General features: G+C 37.5%; 1 long non-coding RNA gene across 1 annotated transcript in view; it reads left to right on the top strand.

Annotated features, from left to right (window-relative positions):
• The first annotated feature begins 11563 nt into the window (after positions 1 to 11563).
• The window catches only part of LOC110461984, a 50142-nt gene continuing 41703 nt past the window's right edge, over positions 11564 to 20002 (top strand). Inside the window, exon 1 of the long non-coding RNA XR_002464213.1 lies at positions 11564 to 11847. This is a non-coding gene — a long non-coding RNA (uncharacterized LOC110461984). The remainder of the gene's footprint in view (positions 11848 to 20002) is intronic.

Raw genomic sequence — 20002 nt, 5'->3', positions numbered from 1 at the left:
TGAGGTCGTCTGGTCTCATGTCACTGTCTTCCCGTGAGTCTGTTTATGTCTATGAATTGGAAAGCTTTATTCCTGAAGTACGTGTGAGTATACATTTCCCGGTAAAATCTTGATATCGGGTGTTGACATATCATCGGCACGCACGTGTACTATTGTTTACCATGGGCCTGTTCGTTTATGCGGAACAACCGGTTTGACCGTTTATAAATGTAACAATTTCGGGTGTAAATCCTGGCGGACCTGCAAATGTGTATGCAGGCCTTGCAAGGCTTTCTCAAGACTCGCCTGAAAGCAGCATCAGATTACTAGGTCCGACCTTATTTAATAAACGAACAACAGTGGTCCGATCGGTTTGACCGTTTAAACGAAAACGGCCCAGCAGGTGTTACTATAATTTGCACTACGATATTGAATGCCCGATACGCAATACGGAAATGACGACACGGTGTACATGCACATTTCGATTAAGATAATTGAGTCCTAGCTGTACTTTTTCCGGAAGTATGTCACGAAAATGGACGCTGATGACGATGTGTCGAGCCACCTTAAGAGACTTAGTGGTTACATTTGAGACCGAGGCTCTTAAAAAAACAGAAGAGAGCATGGCGGCTTGTGCTGCCTCGCCTCCAAAGAAGACCTCTAGTCCAGCCACTATGTTACTGACTACACCTAAGGGTGGTCAGTACATGCATGTCAGTAGCCAAGGGCAACAAACAAATAGCTGGTCACTCTGGGGGGATAGATGTACATCTCAGTCTACCTCCATGCTACCTGAGGGTATACCATATACTGACCCTCGGGCAATGGTTCCTAAACAGAAAGAGTCCTGTTTTGACCCCATCCTACAGGCTATCCCGAAGGATGGGAGGTATGTAAGGGGTCAAGGTCAGGGGTCTTATGTGAAAACATGGAATACTGGAGGTACCATAGCACCCATTGCCTCTAAGTGGGGGTTTAAATAGAAGCTGCTCCACATGTTGAGGAGGAAATGAATCTGCCCTTAGGTCACAGCATGCCATGCCTATCATCGCCCAATGAAAAAGAGGCTGACTTCCTGTTGGAAGATGTCAAGCCTAGTTTGACGCTTCCCAAGCAGGGAGGGGGAATTATCCTCGGGGATATGACCCTTCGCAGCTACCTTTCCAACATGTGACCACTTTTCCCGGACCAAGGTTTGAAAGTTGATTTTAGTCAATTTGAGGGTGCTGATTAAAATGAGCTCGGGTGAACCTCGTGAAAATGTGGGCTAACTCGGGCAGACGCGAAAAATCAAAATGGCCGCCACCCGTCGTCACGTATATCAAAAGAATACATATCTTTGCTTCTAGATGTCCGTTTTATATGATTTTTGGGTCTAAACATATGTTTGAAGGGTCAGGGACTTTATTTATTAGTATAATAACTTGATTAAAGTAAGCGTTAGAACGAAAAATGGTCTGTTATTTGTTTGCTGCCAAAAACCAGGATAACCGCAAGTTGACTGCAAAGGAAAAGACCAGGAAGACACCCTTAATGGTTTGGATGCAAAGTTTTCATCTTCAACCAGTGTAAATGAGATGAAACAACCATTGTATGAAATGTCAGGTCAATGATTTTGTTTATTTCGGGTTTATCGTCCTTGCATCAGCCAGACTCATATGATTGGTTTTGTTTGTTTTTAATTAGTTCAACGTCCTATTAACAACTAAGGTCATTTAAAGACGTGTCTCCATGTGTGTTGTGTATGCGTGCATGTGTGTATGTGCGACGGATACAGGGTATGTTGGTGAACTTGCCTCCTTGTGATAGCGCGGATCTGATGCCAATTTTATAGTGCTATCTCTCTGAAATACCATGCCAAAGGCACCCAGCACAGCATTCCGCCTGGTCACATTATGCTGACAACGGGTGAACCAGTTGTTGCCATTTCCCTAAATGCTGAACGTTTAGCGGGGAATAACAACTACCATTGTTAAGGACTTTAAGGTATTTCCCGACCTGGGGACAGAACCCATTGCCTTCCTCACCTGGGCGAACGTTGTTACGTTCAACGTTAAAGCCAACAGTGAGGTATTGCCAAGCAAGGTGCAAGGAAATAAAAGGTAGTTAGAAATAGAAAGAAATATAATGTAAATCCTAAATATTGCAATGGATGCAGCAGATTTATTTTGGTCGCTTTTATGTCCCCAAATAAAGGGCATAAAAGCAAATCCCCAATGGTTAATATTAGAACGGGTGTCTAGGTAGTCGCCGCCACAAACAGCAAGTAATTAGAATAGAAAGAAGACAGGAAAGGAAGGAAACGAAAAAGATCTAAAGTGTTGTAATGGGGGACGCAGATCAATTTTTGTCTCTTCCATTTCCCCTTCGTAGAAGACACGGACGAAACCCCAAAATTCTACAGGGGCTTCCACATTAGTCGTTTCTTACGGTCATGCAGTAGGATTCAAAAGACATATTCTTTATTCAAACTGCACAGGTTGTCTGGTCAATGAAACATGTAGACTTTCAGTCACCATCTTCATCTTTATCTAGAGGCACTTCATGTGGTGGGATGCGGCACATGTACTTCTTTTCAACTGAGCCTCTTGTGTCACTGGAAAAGCTTTGCAACATCATTCAAAAGATCGCGTGCCTCCTGAGTTTCTGTTTCCCATGTCCATAGAAGCCAGATATTGTATTGCATCCGCTGTGACATGACTTATGAGTAGATATATACTTGCACGATGATGAGGATGATGAGAGTAATGATGACACAGTTATATGTAGTGACTCTGGATAAAGAGGAAGATGGTGACGGAATGTCTACATGTTTCATTGACCAGACAACATGTGCAGTTTGATAGCACTATAAAGTCGGCATCAGATCCGCGCTATCAAAAGGAGGCAAGTACATCAACATACCCTGTCTCCGCACACACACACACATGAACGCTTACACAACGCAGATAGAGGCACGTCCTTAAATGACATTAGCTGTTAATAGGACGTTGAACTAATTAAAAACAAACAAAAACAACCATATGATTCTGGCTGATGCAAGGACGATAAACCCGAAATAAACAAAATGATTGACCAGACATTTCATACGATGGTTGTTTCATCTAATTTACACTGGATAAAGTTGAAAACTTTGCATCCAAACCATTAAGGGTGACTTCCTGGTCTTTTCCTTTGCAGTCAACTTGCGGTTATCCTGGTTTTTGGCAGCAAACAAATAACAGACCATTTTTCGTCCTAACGCTTACTTTAATCAAATTCAAAAATCATATGAAACGGACGTCTAGACGCAAACATATTTTTGTAGATATACGTGACGACTGGTGGCGGCCATTTTGAATTTTAGCGTCTGGCCGAGTTTGCCCACATTTTCACGAGGTTCACCTCAGCTCATTTTAATCAGCACCCTCAAATTGACTAAAATCAACTTTTAAACCTTGGTCCAGGAAAAGTGGTCACGGGACCCCATTGTGAGAACTCTACTAAGAAGTCCACAGCGACACAAGATGCCCACTTACTCAGGTAAGGAGCGGTGAGATCCTTTCGCTCTTAAATTCGAGAGAATAATAAAAGATAACAGATGGTCGGACCGTAAGACTATACAGCGGTTTTTTGATTGTCTGGTTGGTGATGCGTTGGAGTACGCCGACAAACTTCCGCGAACTCTTGAGTTTACTAAGCTCAAGACGAAGATGAAGGAACGGTTCAGCGACAAGGACGTCTCAGCGGTGGCCCGCAGAGAACTGAACTTCACTAACCAAGAGGAGAATGAGAGCTTAGCAGAATTTGCCCAGCGGATTCAAACCATAACTGGAGATGGCTTTGCGCATGCCGACACCACAACGAGGAATCTGATCGCTACAGAGGCGTTCCTTAAAGGCTGTCGCGTGTAGATGGCGGCGCAGAGAGCCATGGAAAGGAATCATAAGATGATGCACAAAGCTCTGAAATGCATCAAGGCCTCCATAGCCAATCAGCGTGCTCTGTTTGGTTCTCGCGCACCACATTACCCTAATAGGCAGAAGGAATTTGCTGAGGGCACTTAGTCAGGAGATGACACAAAGTAGAGAAGGACCCTGTGCAGTTTTTAAAAGATGAACTACAGAAGCTAAAGAAATTCCTGGCCCGACTTAGTGCGGGCGGTGTGTCTGCCCGTCCGTAATCTTCTCCATATAGGGGTGACTACCGCTCTCCGGAACGCGACCGAGGTTCCCCTCAAAACTATGAAGGGAACCGACCACAGATTATCGTGTTGGTAGATAAGCTCGAGGGGCCACTAGTGCTTGGGAAACGAGTGAGGCTCCGGTGTTTTACCCGCAATGTAGAGATAATATGGGAAATAAGGCACCTATACAGATCGGAATGGGAGATGCCGAAATACCTTGGACCGTATGTGAGGCCCCCATCATGGACGACATGTTGTTGGGGGGGGGGGGGGGGGGGGATGTCCTGTCAAGGAACAACTGTGTCATCGACTTAGATGCAGGCGTCCTGTTTATTGGTAGCCAGGTAATACCGATTACACCGCGGGTGGAGGAGCAGAGGACATCGTCCACTGTTAAATTTGCCCAAAATTTAACAACACCACCAAAACTATCCATAATGAGAGTGTTAATGACAGAATGACACTGGCAAGTCCGTCATCATGACAGAAGGACAGCCATTTCGTGTTACAGAACATGTAGAGGTGATATCCCATCTCCACAGAGAAGCCCGGATCTGTTTTACAGCATACATGGTTCCTTGGAGGGGCCAGAGTACCTACGGGGACAACAGGGTTACCGAGCCAATAGAGGCCATCCCTCAACTTCCCAGGGAAGCTCCTGTCTATAATGAGATCGATAAAGTTCCCAGCGAGGACCAGAGGCCAGTGAGGTTCTCGGAAGAGCCACTGAACAGTCACCCGGTTGGAGCTAACTGTGAACGGTTTGACAACAGAACAAGTATGGAAACACAGTGGGTGTCCTTCAGATCCATTTCGTCAATGATGGTGTATACTGTGACTATGACCGTTCCTTATCCCGTCTACCGGAACCAAACTGGAAAAAGAGACTTACAATACATGTTGACTTCGTCTTATCTTATGAGCCGCTGGTAAATGAATATATTAAATGCGATAGAACGCGTTCGCAGGGGCCAGGGAACTGTTTGAGTGAAGCCCTCCACGAGGCTATGGCGGGAAAGTCTGCCAAGGACAGGGTACTGCCATTACAGAAGCCTGGCCACTGTCGCTCAACTGTCGCGGAGCAATCAGATAGTGCTGTAACCCACTCGGGTGGGGTAACCACCGGCACAGCTATGCAGACTAGAGCACCTTAAAAGTTGACTAGAGTGGTGTTAGGGGTGACAAGACAATAGTTTCATAGCAGATAAATTACACGGCACTGCTGTGGTCGTATGGTTTAGTAATAAGAGTAAGGACAGTAAAACTCCCTGTGTATTTTTGTAACCCAGGTAAATGGGATCACATTGTACTATTGGAAAACCGCTTTTAGTCAAAAGCTCTATTTAAGTCAGTTATCAATAAGGAGGTTCAGAAAGAGACGGCTCTCTGCCCCTCGGGCAGCATCCGGGTCTCTAGAGACAGAGTGGTTTTCTGCCAAACCGTTGTCCGGAAACTGTGAGGGATCGGCCCCGTGAGCGGTCATCTGCTCAGGGGTTGGATTGTGTTATCAACACCCTGTCACAGTCAGCATACAAGTAAAGGACGTTCTTCCACTTTTGAAACTTCAGACATAGTATCCAAATACTATGTCTGAGTACCTGGCAAGGGCACGGTATGGCTATGCTCAACAATAAAGTTTATATGTTTAATGGTCCTGTACCTTGGAGGAGGACACCGTGAAACTAAGCCCTTCAACATAATCAGATCTACGAAGTATGGGCCTGAACTTCCGCTAGAGGGCACGGTGATACTGTGTTCCTGCTAGGGGTCCCCTATATATGCTTAAGGGGTGACCCGACCTTGTCCAAATCCACCAGAGAACAATCATCTCCAGCATCTTGAACAACACCAGAGAATCAGCTACTTCACGAAAGACCACCTCATTCAAGAGGGAGCTTCATAAAACGGGGAAGAGCGTGGTGAATTTTGGGGAGATATATCTCCCTTAGACCGCTAACCGCGCCGACAACATCGATGTGACATCTCGGCGCGGTAACTTTACATCCTGATATCAAACTGATAACACGTGAGTGACTTTCCTCCGCATAGTCTTACAGATTTTGGAATTTTGGTGAATATGAAACATGATGCGGGGTGTTCAAGACAGGGATTGAAAGACATGTTTGTTACAAACTTGTTACATATTTATTCAATTTGATAACGCAGTATTTCTGTATACTGTTTTATGTTATGAAAATATATCTTTGCTATATTATAGGAGTTTTTTGTACTAGAGTTGAACCTACTTATTATGATGTCGCTTATTATAATTCTTTTCCCATGACCATGTACCGATTTTATCCTTTAACTAAGGAAATTAAATCGTTTATTATGATATGGTCAAAGGTTGGACCCCGCTTATTATAATATTTTTTCTGGCGTGAACAATAGGTCGGGCTAACTGTACATCGCCCGAGGTGATCAGAACATGCGCGGTAGTCAATTGCTATCTAAAATACACTGTAGGACTGTGTATGAAATTGAAATGATTAGGCCAATCTGATTAAAACCATCTCTTACATGGCTCCGTTAGCTAGCCTACCGATATTTTTTGACATAAATTCTGATAAGAAAACGAGCATGCCTTCCATTAATATTAGCGGTTGCCTTGACACGTCATGTGAGGAAATCATGCCGATTCATTGAAAATATTACTCCAGAAGGAAGACGTGTGTTTTTAATCGTTAAAGCAATGGTTTCTCTATTCTCTATGCATTACAAGGTGATTTACTCGTGTCTACGTTGAAAAGTGTCAAAATCGGGGCATGCCGTCCTGACAGCATATGGTGCCGGCAATCGATCCAAAGTAAACAACTGACAACGACTGCTTTATATATAATATAGACCATTTTCGTTGAAAAGAATATTTGATTAAATATTTGTGTTTTTAGTTGTTTTTGTTTCTATGTAATTTGATTTCACCGCATGACTTGCTAGGCATGTGATTGTCACGTGATCGTAATTTACTTGGCGTGGAAAAATATTATGCCGCTAATCGGCCAAAATGTAACGCAACTTCTCGGTGCAAAATAGGTAAATCATGACCATTTATATCACATCTTTCATCTTATTTGCTGTTACATTACGATATCGTTAGCTAGGATGAAGTATAACGATAGTTCTTAGTTCTTGCTCGAATTTATTTGAAAGTGAGAGTAGAATTTACATACTGATCATTACGCCGACAAAATGAAATCTTTTCGATTTTTTTCAACAAGCTGATATGAATGACAAATAACAAATGATTTCATTTATTACTTCATCAATTTGTATTAATATTTTATCAGGTTTTCACATTAATCTATGTCTGATGATTATAGGGCATTTCACTTCCGGTTCAGACAACCTAAAAACGATCGAAAACAGTTTAATCGTTTTTTTTGTAATATATCGTTTATTATATTATTTTTCTCTGGCAAATAGAATATCATAATAAGTAACAGCGAACCATGATATAGACGTTTGTACCTGTAAGGTCAGTGGTCCGTAGTAGTAACAGGGTACAAGTGTTAAATTTAAAGTTTTTAATCCGAGAATCCTTTCTTGCATGATGGATAAACAGGTAGTTTTTTCTGGTAAAAATTGAAATACATGTAAATAAATACAAAAAACAATAAGTAATATATTCATGATTCTTTCCACTCTGGTATTTTACTTTTGAGAAAATGCAAGTTGGGAAAGTACAAGGTGGCTAGCCAAGACAGGTATCTAACTTAATTTTGTGCAACACTATATGGTTCAGATTACGGGAATGGTAGCACCTGTCCGAAAAAAAATGGATCCGCCCCTGGTCAGTTCTTAAGAAAATATTATTATCTGCAATAAAGATTTAACACGTGGTCATTAAATGGACTGCATGATTGCCAGACATAGTATACATGCTGTGCAGTTGTGGCCCAATATGGATTCAAAAGTGTCCAGCAAAGCCATTTTATCACACATAAATTGTTTAGATACACTGGGAATACATGATCTCTCATCAAAAACTCAAACTTTTCCTTGATGGAGACCTCCCTTCTAGTTGAGGCCATAGCTCCCTCACATATTCTCCCGACCTGGTCACTTTCCTCATTGGTTGGCGCATATTGCAACAGTTCATGGGGGTCCCTTTATGGGTATCGAGCCTCGTATTGGTATGTCCTGGAATCAGAACTTTATTTTAGGTTACAACCAATATTAAAATCCAAATATGTTGAAAATTGCCACCTATTTGAAGAGATCTATCTAAATGAAATTTCTGTGAGATGTATTTGCTGAGGAGAGCCCTCACCCCCACCCTGGTCTAACCGTCCAAGACCACTGGCATAACTGTTTGTGTATCAAATAATTGTATAAATACACATACATGCAATACGCCAGTGTGTAGTCCCATGAACATACTTGTGTAACTTACAGAGCAGTATTAAACCACAAGAGACTTGGAAATCGGTATATAATATAATAACACAGCATGTAACTGTCAATGGAAGTTTACCTGGGAAGTCTAGTACAGACAGACATATTTCTTTACTATCAGTAGTAGGCAAAGTCTTCGAACGTATGTAAAACACACACATAGTTATTTTCTAGAAAAAAAATCTATATTATACTTACCAATCAGGGTTTATGCCAAGTCACTCTACAGTGCACCAGCTAATTTAGATTTATCATAATATTTGTTTGAATATGGAAGGACAGAAACATACGTGTATTCCGTCTTTGCGTATTGCAGAGTTATCTTCTCTTGGTAGCATGTATTGATTGTTACGTCATTGGTTTGTGCGGGAAAATTAACTCGTTTTCTCAAAAATTGATGAAGTTACTCTCACAAACAAGTGACGTAACAATCAATACCTGCTCCCAAGAGAAGATAACTCTGCCATACGCAAAGACGGAATTGTCTTTTGTGACATCTGAAAGGACTTTGATAGAGTTTGGCACAGAGGTCTTATAGCAAAGCCAAATGTAAAAAGCATTTGGTATTTCAGATAATATTTTAAAATGGCTAGAGAATTATATTAAGGACAGAAAACAAAACGTTTTTATCCACGAATATTACTCTGATAATCAGGTTTTGAGGGCAGGGGTGCCTCAAGGTTCAGTGCTAGGGCCCTAGTTGTTTTTAATCTTTATTAATGATACAGTTGATAAATTATTAAGTGTGTCTCGACTGTTTGCAGACGACACATAAATGATGTATGCCTCTTCTTCTTGTATAGAAATTGAAATTGTAATTAATCATCACCTGAAATGCGTAGACGATTGGTCAAAACAATGGCTAGTTACATTTAATCCGAACAAAGCCAAACAAAATTATTTATCTCTAATAAAATACATATTTTGAACTGTATTTTAACGAGACAATTCTGCAATTCTCAGAAAACCATAGGCATTTGGGTGTGACTCTCAGCTCTAATGCTAAGTGGGGTGATCATATAGAAAATGTATATCAGTCAGCGTTGAAAAATGTAAACGCTTTAAGAAAATTAAAATATTTAATAAATAGAAAAGTACTTCGTAAAATGTGTTTATATTTTTTACTTCCAACATTGGAATATGCTTGTGAACTTTGGAGCGGTTGTTCTAAATTTGATATCGATTTACTAGAAAAGCTTCAACTAGAAGCGGCTAGAGTTGTTACAGGATTGCCTAGGTATGCTAGTAAACAATCTTCATATTTTGAAATTGGATGGGAAACTTTAATAAGTAGAAGAGAAAAGAGAAAACTTTACTTTTTTACAAAATGCATAACAAACTGACACCATCATACCTGTATACATTACTATTTGGTTTAGGTGGAGAAAGACACCCCTACTCATTGAGAAATAATATCAATTACTTTATTCCTTGTCACAATCTTACAAGTACTAGATTATATTTTTTACCAACAACTACCAGATTCTGGAATAGCCTCGCGGAAACTGTCAGGAACCAGCCAACTTTGAATACTTTTAAAAACTATATACATAAAGATCACAAGATACCTCCGCTCTATTTAATTACGGAACTCGTCATCTTAATATTCTACTAACTAAATTGAGACACAACTGCAGTGCACTAAATACTTATCTTTATCATGTAAACTTAACTGATTTTCCATCGTTGCTTGTAGTTACCCCTGTTAAAACTCGTACCATTTTTGTATGGAATGTCCACTTTATAGTACCATAAGAAATGATATATTGATTAAGTTGCGTCGGTATCATCCATTACATTTAGATACGCTTTTGCATGAAAAAAAGGAACGTTGTATCAATACGTGTGTAATTTTGATCACCAGTATTATTTATCAAAACCTGTAAATATAAATTATTTAAAACAAATATGTAAAATTCGTATGTCTGCACATAAGTTAAATACTGCGTGTGGCAGATATAACAGAACTGAAAGACGAAACAGATTGTGTATGTGACCTGAATGATGCCGAGGATGAGTTCCATTTCATTTTAAAATGTCCTTGCTATATTGATATAAGGTTGAAACTAATTAAGAAATATAATGTAAGACACACAAGCATGTATAAATTAATTCAACTACATTGTACTCAATCGTGAGAATATATCAGACATTAGAAATCTTGGCAAGTATTTAATACAAACAAACAAAAGGAGATCTGAGCTGATTGCTGGTTAGTGTTCACTCTCCAAAGTGTGTGTGTGTGTAAGTATCATATTGTATGTTGTCTTTGTATCATGTTGTTCTGTATATATGTTAAAAATGATAAGTCAACCGACTAAAAGTAATAAAGAACTTGAAGTATTAAAGGTAATATGAAAATAGAAAATAAAAAAGGTGAAACAGTTCCGGATTTCAGAAATTAATTTCATAGCAAAGTAACATCTGTATTCCAGTGTTAATAAATTATTTAACTATGATGTGTTATCTTTTGTACTTTTCCAACTTCTAACAAACCAAATTACTTATGATGATTTTATAACACTTTTACCGAGTAAGTTTCAAGACATTAACAGTATGTATATGATGAGCCACTCCAACGATGTTTTGAATGTTTGGAAATATATACATGCATTTGTAAGCGTGACGTATCAAACCATTCTGAAATGTTATTGTTAAGTGTTTAACATAAATGCATTGCAGGTAAGCTAGTTTATTTCTGTAAATTTTGGTTATGTAAAATTATATACGTATAAGCTAAGCCACTATACGTAAAAGAAATGTTATTCTAGATACAAAATTGTGATGGTAATGTTTCTTCTGTATCTGTCCATTAATAAAACAAGCACATCACAACATAAGAATGATGTTAATTGTTGATAAAAAAAAAAAAGAAACATGCATAGTACACATGCATTGATTTAACTTTAGTGATAAACAACTCGCTCTCACAAGTCTTAACTCTAAAAATAGATTTCGTATTCGAGTGGGCTACTATGATGCTGTATCTTTTCGCGGCGGAAAAACCGAACTGAATGACCGCGACTAGAAATATTTATTATTCTTAATGCAATAAAGACCATGGGAAGTGATGATAAAGGAAATGCGCAGAAAGGATGGCAATGTGTGTGAATGCGTGATGTATACCATCAAATGATGTGACAGAAAATAATAAAACAATAGCAATTTCCTGTCACCTGAAAACTAACGGGACAATTTGCATACTGTCGTTGTATCTTGGGTCACCTTTGTGGTTGGATGTAAATTAGATGTGGCCGCTCCCATGGTGTAGGACGTCACAAGGTACAGTTCTGGTGTTTCTCGGTCAAGTAAGTCATTCAGTTACTTCTAGTTCGGGAGTTAAGAGTATATATATATAAAAATAAAGCAAAACATTGACTGAGGTATATATTTATCAGTATGGTTCAAAAAACAAATTTTGATGATGATATTATAACTGAACTAATGCAAATAAATCAAAATGATTCTCGATTTATAGTTAAAATCATTCGATTAGGCCTATTATGTGTGAAGTTTCAACACAAATTCAATATGCACATATCATGTTACATTGTATAACAGTGAGAACATATATAGAGATGTTCTCCGACATGCACTTCTAGTTTATATCTACATTTAAATTAGTACCGGGTTCATCAGGAACATGATACATTTTGCGTCAATTGCACAGTAAACAACATAATGACTGGGTGACGCAAATTGCCCACCCAGACCGCTTCAACTCAATCGCGTAGACCTAGTGTAATATCATACAGTACACAGTCTGGGCACTGAGGTTAACCCAACAGCATAACAGTGCTGATAACTAAAATAGTTTTTCTTTCTCTTTTAACAGAAATATACGTTATCTAGCTAAAAATTCAATAAAAAACCATTATAATGATAAGAGAATATGTCAATGATTTAGAATATGTTATGTATAATGCCGAATGTTGTTGAACATATCTTTCGTTCAAGCCAACAGAGCTTGGGACTGCTGATACGAAAAAGATAAATTTAATGAGACTACTTGACTTATTTTCGCATAACAACAATTCACGTTTGTACATAAAAAGGTGGTTCCCATTCTTTTATCAGTCAAGGAGTCAGCTGAAGTCCGGTTACTTTTAACTGTTGTGCTGGTGTAGCTAAACACGAAGTACTGTTGTTGATATTTGGTGATACATGCTAATCAAATTAAAACATAAAAGAAATCGATGCATACAAAATAACAAGATTTCAAATGACCATGAAATGTTTGCGATATATTCCGAAAATCTTGCGATAATTTAAGGCTTTCATGTGATGGGTGCTGAGTAGCTCGCAACACAACTTTCAACACACATGTTCATTGACTGAGAAAGACGGAATACGGCTATACAGAGGCACCATATACATTCGCATGCTACAATAGAACGTAAATAAATATAAACTTTATTTATATACAACAATTATGAAACAAGTTATTACTGATATGTATCCCTCTTGTTGGTCCGGATGTAAGCGCGCATGAGGTATAACTGTTTAAGGAAAACGGAGTTCCCTGAGAAAACGACGTGGTCGGGCAGGTGACCCAATACTTTGACGTCTGAATCGAACCCCGGCCGCCTTAGTGAAAGACAAGTGCGCTATCCACTGCAACACCCGACCACCCGACCACCCGACCTACCGATCAATGGACCGTTTGTTATCTAAAGCCCATATCATCCTCCTTTCTCTCTCGTTCAATGCTAAAACTATGATTTTTATGTACTTTGTCATCACAATGTCCCAGATTATTTCTATCAGTGTAAACCGTCTGCAAAAAGTAAGATTTTTTGTATCATTACTGTTATTAATAGTTATGTTACGCTTTATAGAATTGGCCAAAATCCACAACTTTCCGAAAGTGACACATTATTATTTAGACTAAGTAAATTGGCATTAGTATTTTGTTTTCAAAAGAATGTCAATTATTGTCAAATTGTTCAAAATTCTGGCAAGAAGAAGCATGAATGATGTAATACGTTATATCTTTATATGATTAATTCTATTGTTGAATTTATTTGCTAAATATTTCAAAAGCTGTTGGTATTCCAAAGGGAAAGCATGGGTACCTCTCCTTTGTGTACTTTTCTATTCTTATAAAATTGAATTGAAAATAAATACAAATTTAAGAAGAAAGCGAGGATAGCTTCACTCTCATTTACTTTCGAATTCAAATAATTCCAAGAATATTATTTTTGTTGATGATCCGATATAGTAGATGACCACTTACATACAATTCCGGAGGACTTGTTTCACCTCTATGTTTCTGTAAAGGTGTCTGGTCTTTGTCCATATTATTTTGACACTTTGTCGGCTCCTGTTGTCTTTTCGTGTTGAAATTTTCCATTATAGCTAGCCTTGTCTGTCACTACACCACACTATATAACATGGGTGTTGACAGACGAGACTAGTACCTGTGATAGGTGCGACAGAGTTGACGGTTTGGTTTTTCTCGTCAGAATGTGTATGCCAGATACTCCTTATCGCCAGCCTCACATGATCATGATAGCTTTATAAACCAGTAGAGATTTCAATACCTCATCTTATGGTAAAGGTGCTCACTTTACTTAACTTTGACCGTTTATATGTATAAAAATTGTTAGAACGATAACCGTTACTTATTGTAAATTTCGTTTATAAAAATGCAATGGGTAATATTGTACGCATTGTAGAAGACATAACAGATTAGATTCCACTTATGTAATATATTGTATACTTATTATAAAATATTTATAGTGCTATACAACTTATTTAATATATTGTATACTTAATATAAATTTTAATAGAGTGCTATACAACTTATGTAATATATTGTATACTTATTATAAAATATTTATAGTGCTATACAACTTATGTAACATATTGTATACTTAATATAAATTTTAATAGAGTGCTATACAACTTATGTAATATATTGTATACTTGATATAAAATATCAATAGTGCTATACAACTTATTTAATATATTGTATATTTAATATAGAATATCAATAGTGTTATACAACTTATGTAATATATTGTGTACTTAATATATACTATCAATAAAGTGCTATACAACTTATTTAATATATTGTATACTTAATATAGAATATCAATAGTGTTATACAACCAATGTAATATATTGTGTACTTAATATAAAATATCAATTGAGTGCTATATAACTTATTTTATATATTGTATACTTAATATATAATATTATTTCAGTGCTATATAACTTTTTTAATATAATGTATACTTAATATATACTATCAATAAAGTGCTATACAACTTATGTAATATATTGTATACTTAATATGAAATATCAATTGTGCTATATAACTTATGTAATATATTGTATACTTAATATAAAATAGCAATTCAGTGCTATACAACTTATGTAATATATTGTATACTTAATATAAAATATCAATTCAGTGCTATACAACTTATGTAATATATATATTGTATACTTAATATAAAATATCAATAGTGCTATACAACTTATGTAATATATTGTTTACCTAATATAAAATATCAATAGTGCTATACAACTTATGTAATATATTGTACACTTAGTATAAAATATCAATAGAGTGCTATACAACTTATTTAATATATTGTATACTTAATATAAAATATCAATAGAGTGCTATATAATATATGATGTCAATATTGTATTTTGTAATTCAGAGTTTGTGAAAGTTTACCAATAGCTCAACAACTATTAACTGTCGCGAACAACCCCAAACCAAACAGACACGGGTCCTTCATATTCTTAGAAAAGATCACTCCTTTCAAACGTCGATACACGAATTGTTGCATCACGTGATTTGAGATGAGCAATATCTTGATAAATGAAAGCAGGGGTAGAAGTATGAAACAATTCGTATAAAGCCAGGAGATAGGAGATATAAAGCCAGGAGATAGGAGATATAAAGCCAGGAGATAGGAGATATAAAGCCAGGAGATAGAAGATATAAAGCCAGAAGATAGGAGATATAAAGCCAGGAGATAGGAGATATAAAGCCAGAAGATAGGAGATATAAAGCCAGGAGATAGAAGATATAAAGCCAGGAGATAGAAGATATAAAGCCAGAAGATAGGAGATATAAAGCCAGAAGATAGGAGATATAAAGCCAGGAGATAGGGGATATAAAGCCAGGAGATAGGGGATATAAAGCCAGAAGATAGGAGATATAAAGCCAGGAGATAGAAGCAGGTATGCGTAACTTAAATATTATAACTTATAATTAACTCTGGAAGAAGATGCCGTTTAAAGCCATGTTTTCAACTTCTGGGAATATAAGTTGGGAAAATGATAGACGCAAATGTATTTATGTCTGGTACAGTCGCATACCCCTGTGTGATTATATCTAAGAAATGTTTGATGGTTCAACCATCCGATACTATTTTGAAATAGTTTAAGATGAAAATAGTTTTGATATGCATAATCAGTAACGTTCTTGCATTCGGTATCAATTGAATTTTCTTTAAAATTGTATTTTGCTTTGTAATTAAGCAAGAAAAAATAAGACGTGGAAGGTTGCAGGCGACACGTATTTGTGTTGTAGCTAAACTCTTCCCTGCATATAAGAGGTAGCCACAAAAGCTATGACGCTGAAGGTTTCCATACATTTGTAGATGTTAATTGCTGGAGTAGTACGTCAGTCATCCACTTCATCAGGCCGGTTATGAATGAAAATTATTCAGATTTATATTTTGTGATAATGTTTGTCATCTCAAGCACCAATTACATGCCTCACAGTGGCCATTAAACAGGGACGACGTTCGTAAAACAGCAAAATTCAAATAAAAAGGGCATTCCACTCGTTGAAGAAGAGGTATACAGTTTGTGCAAAGTTTTCCTGAGTTTTCCATTCACTAGAACGTGGGAAGTTTCGTTTTACTGGAGTACTGTGTCTATGTGTGATATCGACCAACTGTCATCTAAAACCTAAGGTGAGAGTGATGGTTTATTGTACTAGCATGATCACTCTATCACATACACGGGATTGTTTTTTAAAATAAATGCACCTTATAATTTTTTGAAAATTGAAAACAATCTCATGTATTTGTTATTTCATTGGTGATATATATATAAATGTATGTATAACTATATGTGTTTGTTTGAATTCTTCATAACATTTTATTTTGTTTATTTTAATTTGATTAATGTATTTATTTCGATAAAGAAAATAGATATATGAGTATAAACGGGAATACATTTTTTGGTCGGTATGTTACAAGTAATAATGGACTTATCAATTTTTCTATTTGTTCATGTTAGACCAGCATCACACTTGTTAGAGGGAAGCAATTTAACAAATTTAATGCGTCGTACGCATGGATATTCAGAGAAATTGTTATTCTCCTGCCCACACAACTCCATCAACCCAGGTGGAGTATAAATTGGTCTGGGGTGGATGTTGCGATATTTGTGCTCTAGCGTTCAAGTGAGGTGGCACTACAAATAATGCTATTGGAAGCACGGTCCCATTACAAACAGAACGACGCATTACATCTCCAGCACACACGCAGGCATACACACATAGGGAGATATAAGCCAGGTGGCATAGGACTAGTAGTTAGCGCCTGATAAGGCAGCTCCTACGAATTCCTCAAAATTGAATTGATTAATGTACATTGTGTATATGCTAATTGTAATAATCTATGTACTGTAAAGCTCTTTTTAGTGGCTTCTGTTAGCTCGATAGGGCGCTATATCAAATGCTGTATATTATTATCAAAACATGGAATAATGATAAGGTAGAGAGTTAAAGTTAGTGTCTAAAAGTGAACGGTATCTTGTGACAAGAAAAGCTTGCTTTATTTTATGTTTTTGTTAATAGAAAGCTGCTGTAAAGAATGAAGACGTGGATATTTCTTTACCTTACTATTGGGACAGTCTCCGTTTTACATGCTGGGAATGAACCTAGCCTTCGTGAAGTTTTAAGTAAGTATTTATTTAGTTCATACACAATTTTACATTTCAATTTCTTATCTCACAATGTGGAAATACCCAGCCAAACATTGCATCATTTACAGTTACAGTTACAACGTTTCTGAAAACCTGTTTTTATGGATGTGTACACAAAACATCCGGAATCATTTTACAGCTTTATATAGAATTAAAAAGCGGTGTGACATATAGCTTCATTGTCTTCTAATATACCTGGTGTAATACCAATATGGATTTTAATGTAGATGTTCAACGAAATAATTAAAAAACTCACATTTTGTTTTTCAGACGATCTGTGCATGTTGCCCCTACCTACGGAACAGGGATTATGTAGTACCCGCCTATCGTGGTATGGTTACGACGCAGAAACTAGAAGATGTCGCCATTTTGTATACGGCTGTGGCAACAGGAGGAGAAACATGTTTAGTTCCATAATATTGTGTTGGAGACTTTGTGAATATCAGTTTAATAGGCGGTGACAATAACAGTATATGGAATAAAAGGAATAACATTTTATATTACGACACGATTAATTTGTGTCGTGAGATTAAGCGAGTTCGTACATTTGAGGATATGGACGAAACAGGTGCCCGAGACTTTAGGTGAGGAGGAGTTATGTGGAGGAATACAAAAGTAGCCGTGGCCGTTTTTGAGAAAGTTAGTGGAAGGACGCTGATATATGTTCGACATTTTGAAGACCTCTTGTAGGTGGAGATTTACTGTAAATATCAACAGACGTACATTGTAGAGGCTCGCTAAATTTAACAAGCGGCCCATAGACCTTAACGGTCACCTGAGTCCTACAGTATTTATTTTTGTTGTTGAAATATGTATCAATTTAAGTAAAATATAGTTAAGTATAACGTTAACTTAAGTTTGTCATGACCATGAGCTGATCATTCCTAGACCGAGTTACAGTTAAATCGGCCTATTAGAACTTGTTTTTAAGTTTGAAATAGTTATTTTCAAAATAGCGGCCGCGGCAGCCAAATTGGATTTCTGATCGACCCGAAAAATAACAAAACTTCATCAGGACCATGAGTGAATCATTCATACAAAGTTTCAGTTTCATCGGCCAATTAGAACTTGACTTTAGGTTTGAAATAGTTTTTCAAAATGGCGGCTGTGTCGGCCATATTGGATTTCTGATCGACCCGAAAAATAACAACACTTTGTCAGGACCATGAGTCGATCATTCCTACCAAGTTTTAGTTCAATCGGCCCAGTAGAACTTGACTTTAAGTTTGAAATAGTTTTTCAAAATGGCGGCCGTGTCGGCCATATTGGATTTCTGATTGACCCTAGAAATGTCAACACTTTGTCAGGACCATGAGTTGATCATTCCTACCAAGTTTCAGTTCAATCGGCCCAGTAGAACTTGACTTTAAGTTTGAAATAGTTTTTCAAAATGGCAGCCGTGGCGGCAATATTGGATTTCTGATCGACCCAAAAAAATTACAACACTTTGTCGGACCATGAGTCGATCATTCCTATTAAGTTTCAAATCAATCGGCCCAGTAGAACTTGACTTTAAGTTTGAAATAGTTTTTCAAAATGGCAGCCGTGGCGGCAATATTGGATTTCTGATCGACCCGAAAAATAACAACACTTTGTCAGGACCATGAGTCGATCATTCCTATTAAGTTTCAGTTTAATCGGCTCAGCAGAACTTGACTTTAAGTTTGAAATTGTTTTTTTCAAAATGGCAGCCGTGTCGGCCGTATTGGATTTCTGATCGAACCGAAAAATTACAACTCTTTGTCGGACCATGAGTCGATCATTCCTATTAAGTTTCAATTCAATCGGCCCAGTAGAATTTAACTTTAAGTTTGAAATAGTTTTTCAAAATGGCGGTCGTGTCGGCCATATTGGATTTGTGATCGACCCGAAAATAACAACACTTTGTCAGGACCATGAGTCGATCATTCCTACAAAGTGTCAGTTCAATCAGCCGAGCAGAACTTGCCTTTAAGTTTGAAATAGTTTTTCAAAATGGCGGCCGTGTCGGCCATATTGGATTCCTGACCCTAAAAACAAAAACACTTTGTCAGGACCATGAGTCGATTATTCCTACCAAGTTTCAGTTCAATCGGCCCAGTAGAACTTGACTTTAAGTGTGAAATAGTTTTTCAAAATGGCGGCCGTGTCGGCTATATTGGATTTCTGATCGACCCGAAAAATAACAACACTTTGTCAGGACCATGAGTCGACCATTCCTACCAATTTTCAGTTCAATCAGCCGAGCAGAACTTGACTTTAAGTTTGAAATAGTTTTTTTCCCAAATGGCGGCCGTGTCGGCCATATTGGATTTCTGATTGACCCTAGAAATGTCAAAACTTTGTCAGGACCATGAGTCGATCATTCCTATTAAGTTTCAGTTCTATCGGCCCAGTAGAACTTGACTTTAAATTTGAAATAGTTTTTCGAAATGGCGGCCATGTCGGCCATATTGGATTTGTGATCGACCCGAAAAATAAAAACACTTGGTCAGGGATATGTCAGTAACCTTCCCATGAAAT

This window comes from Mizuhopecten yessoensis, unplaced genomic scaffold (assembly GCF_002113885.1).
Source record: "Mizuhopecten yessoensis strain PY_sf001 unplaced genomic scaffold, ASM211388v2 scaffold10713, whole genome shotgun sequence".
Taxonomy (NCBI): Eukaryota; Metazoa; Mollusca; class Bivalvia; order Pectinida; family Pectinidae; genus Mizuhopecten; species Mizuhopecten yessoensis.
This window is presented reverse-complemented; position numbering and strand designations above follow the sequence as displayed.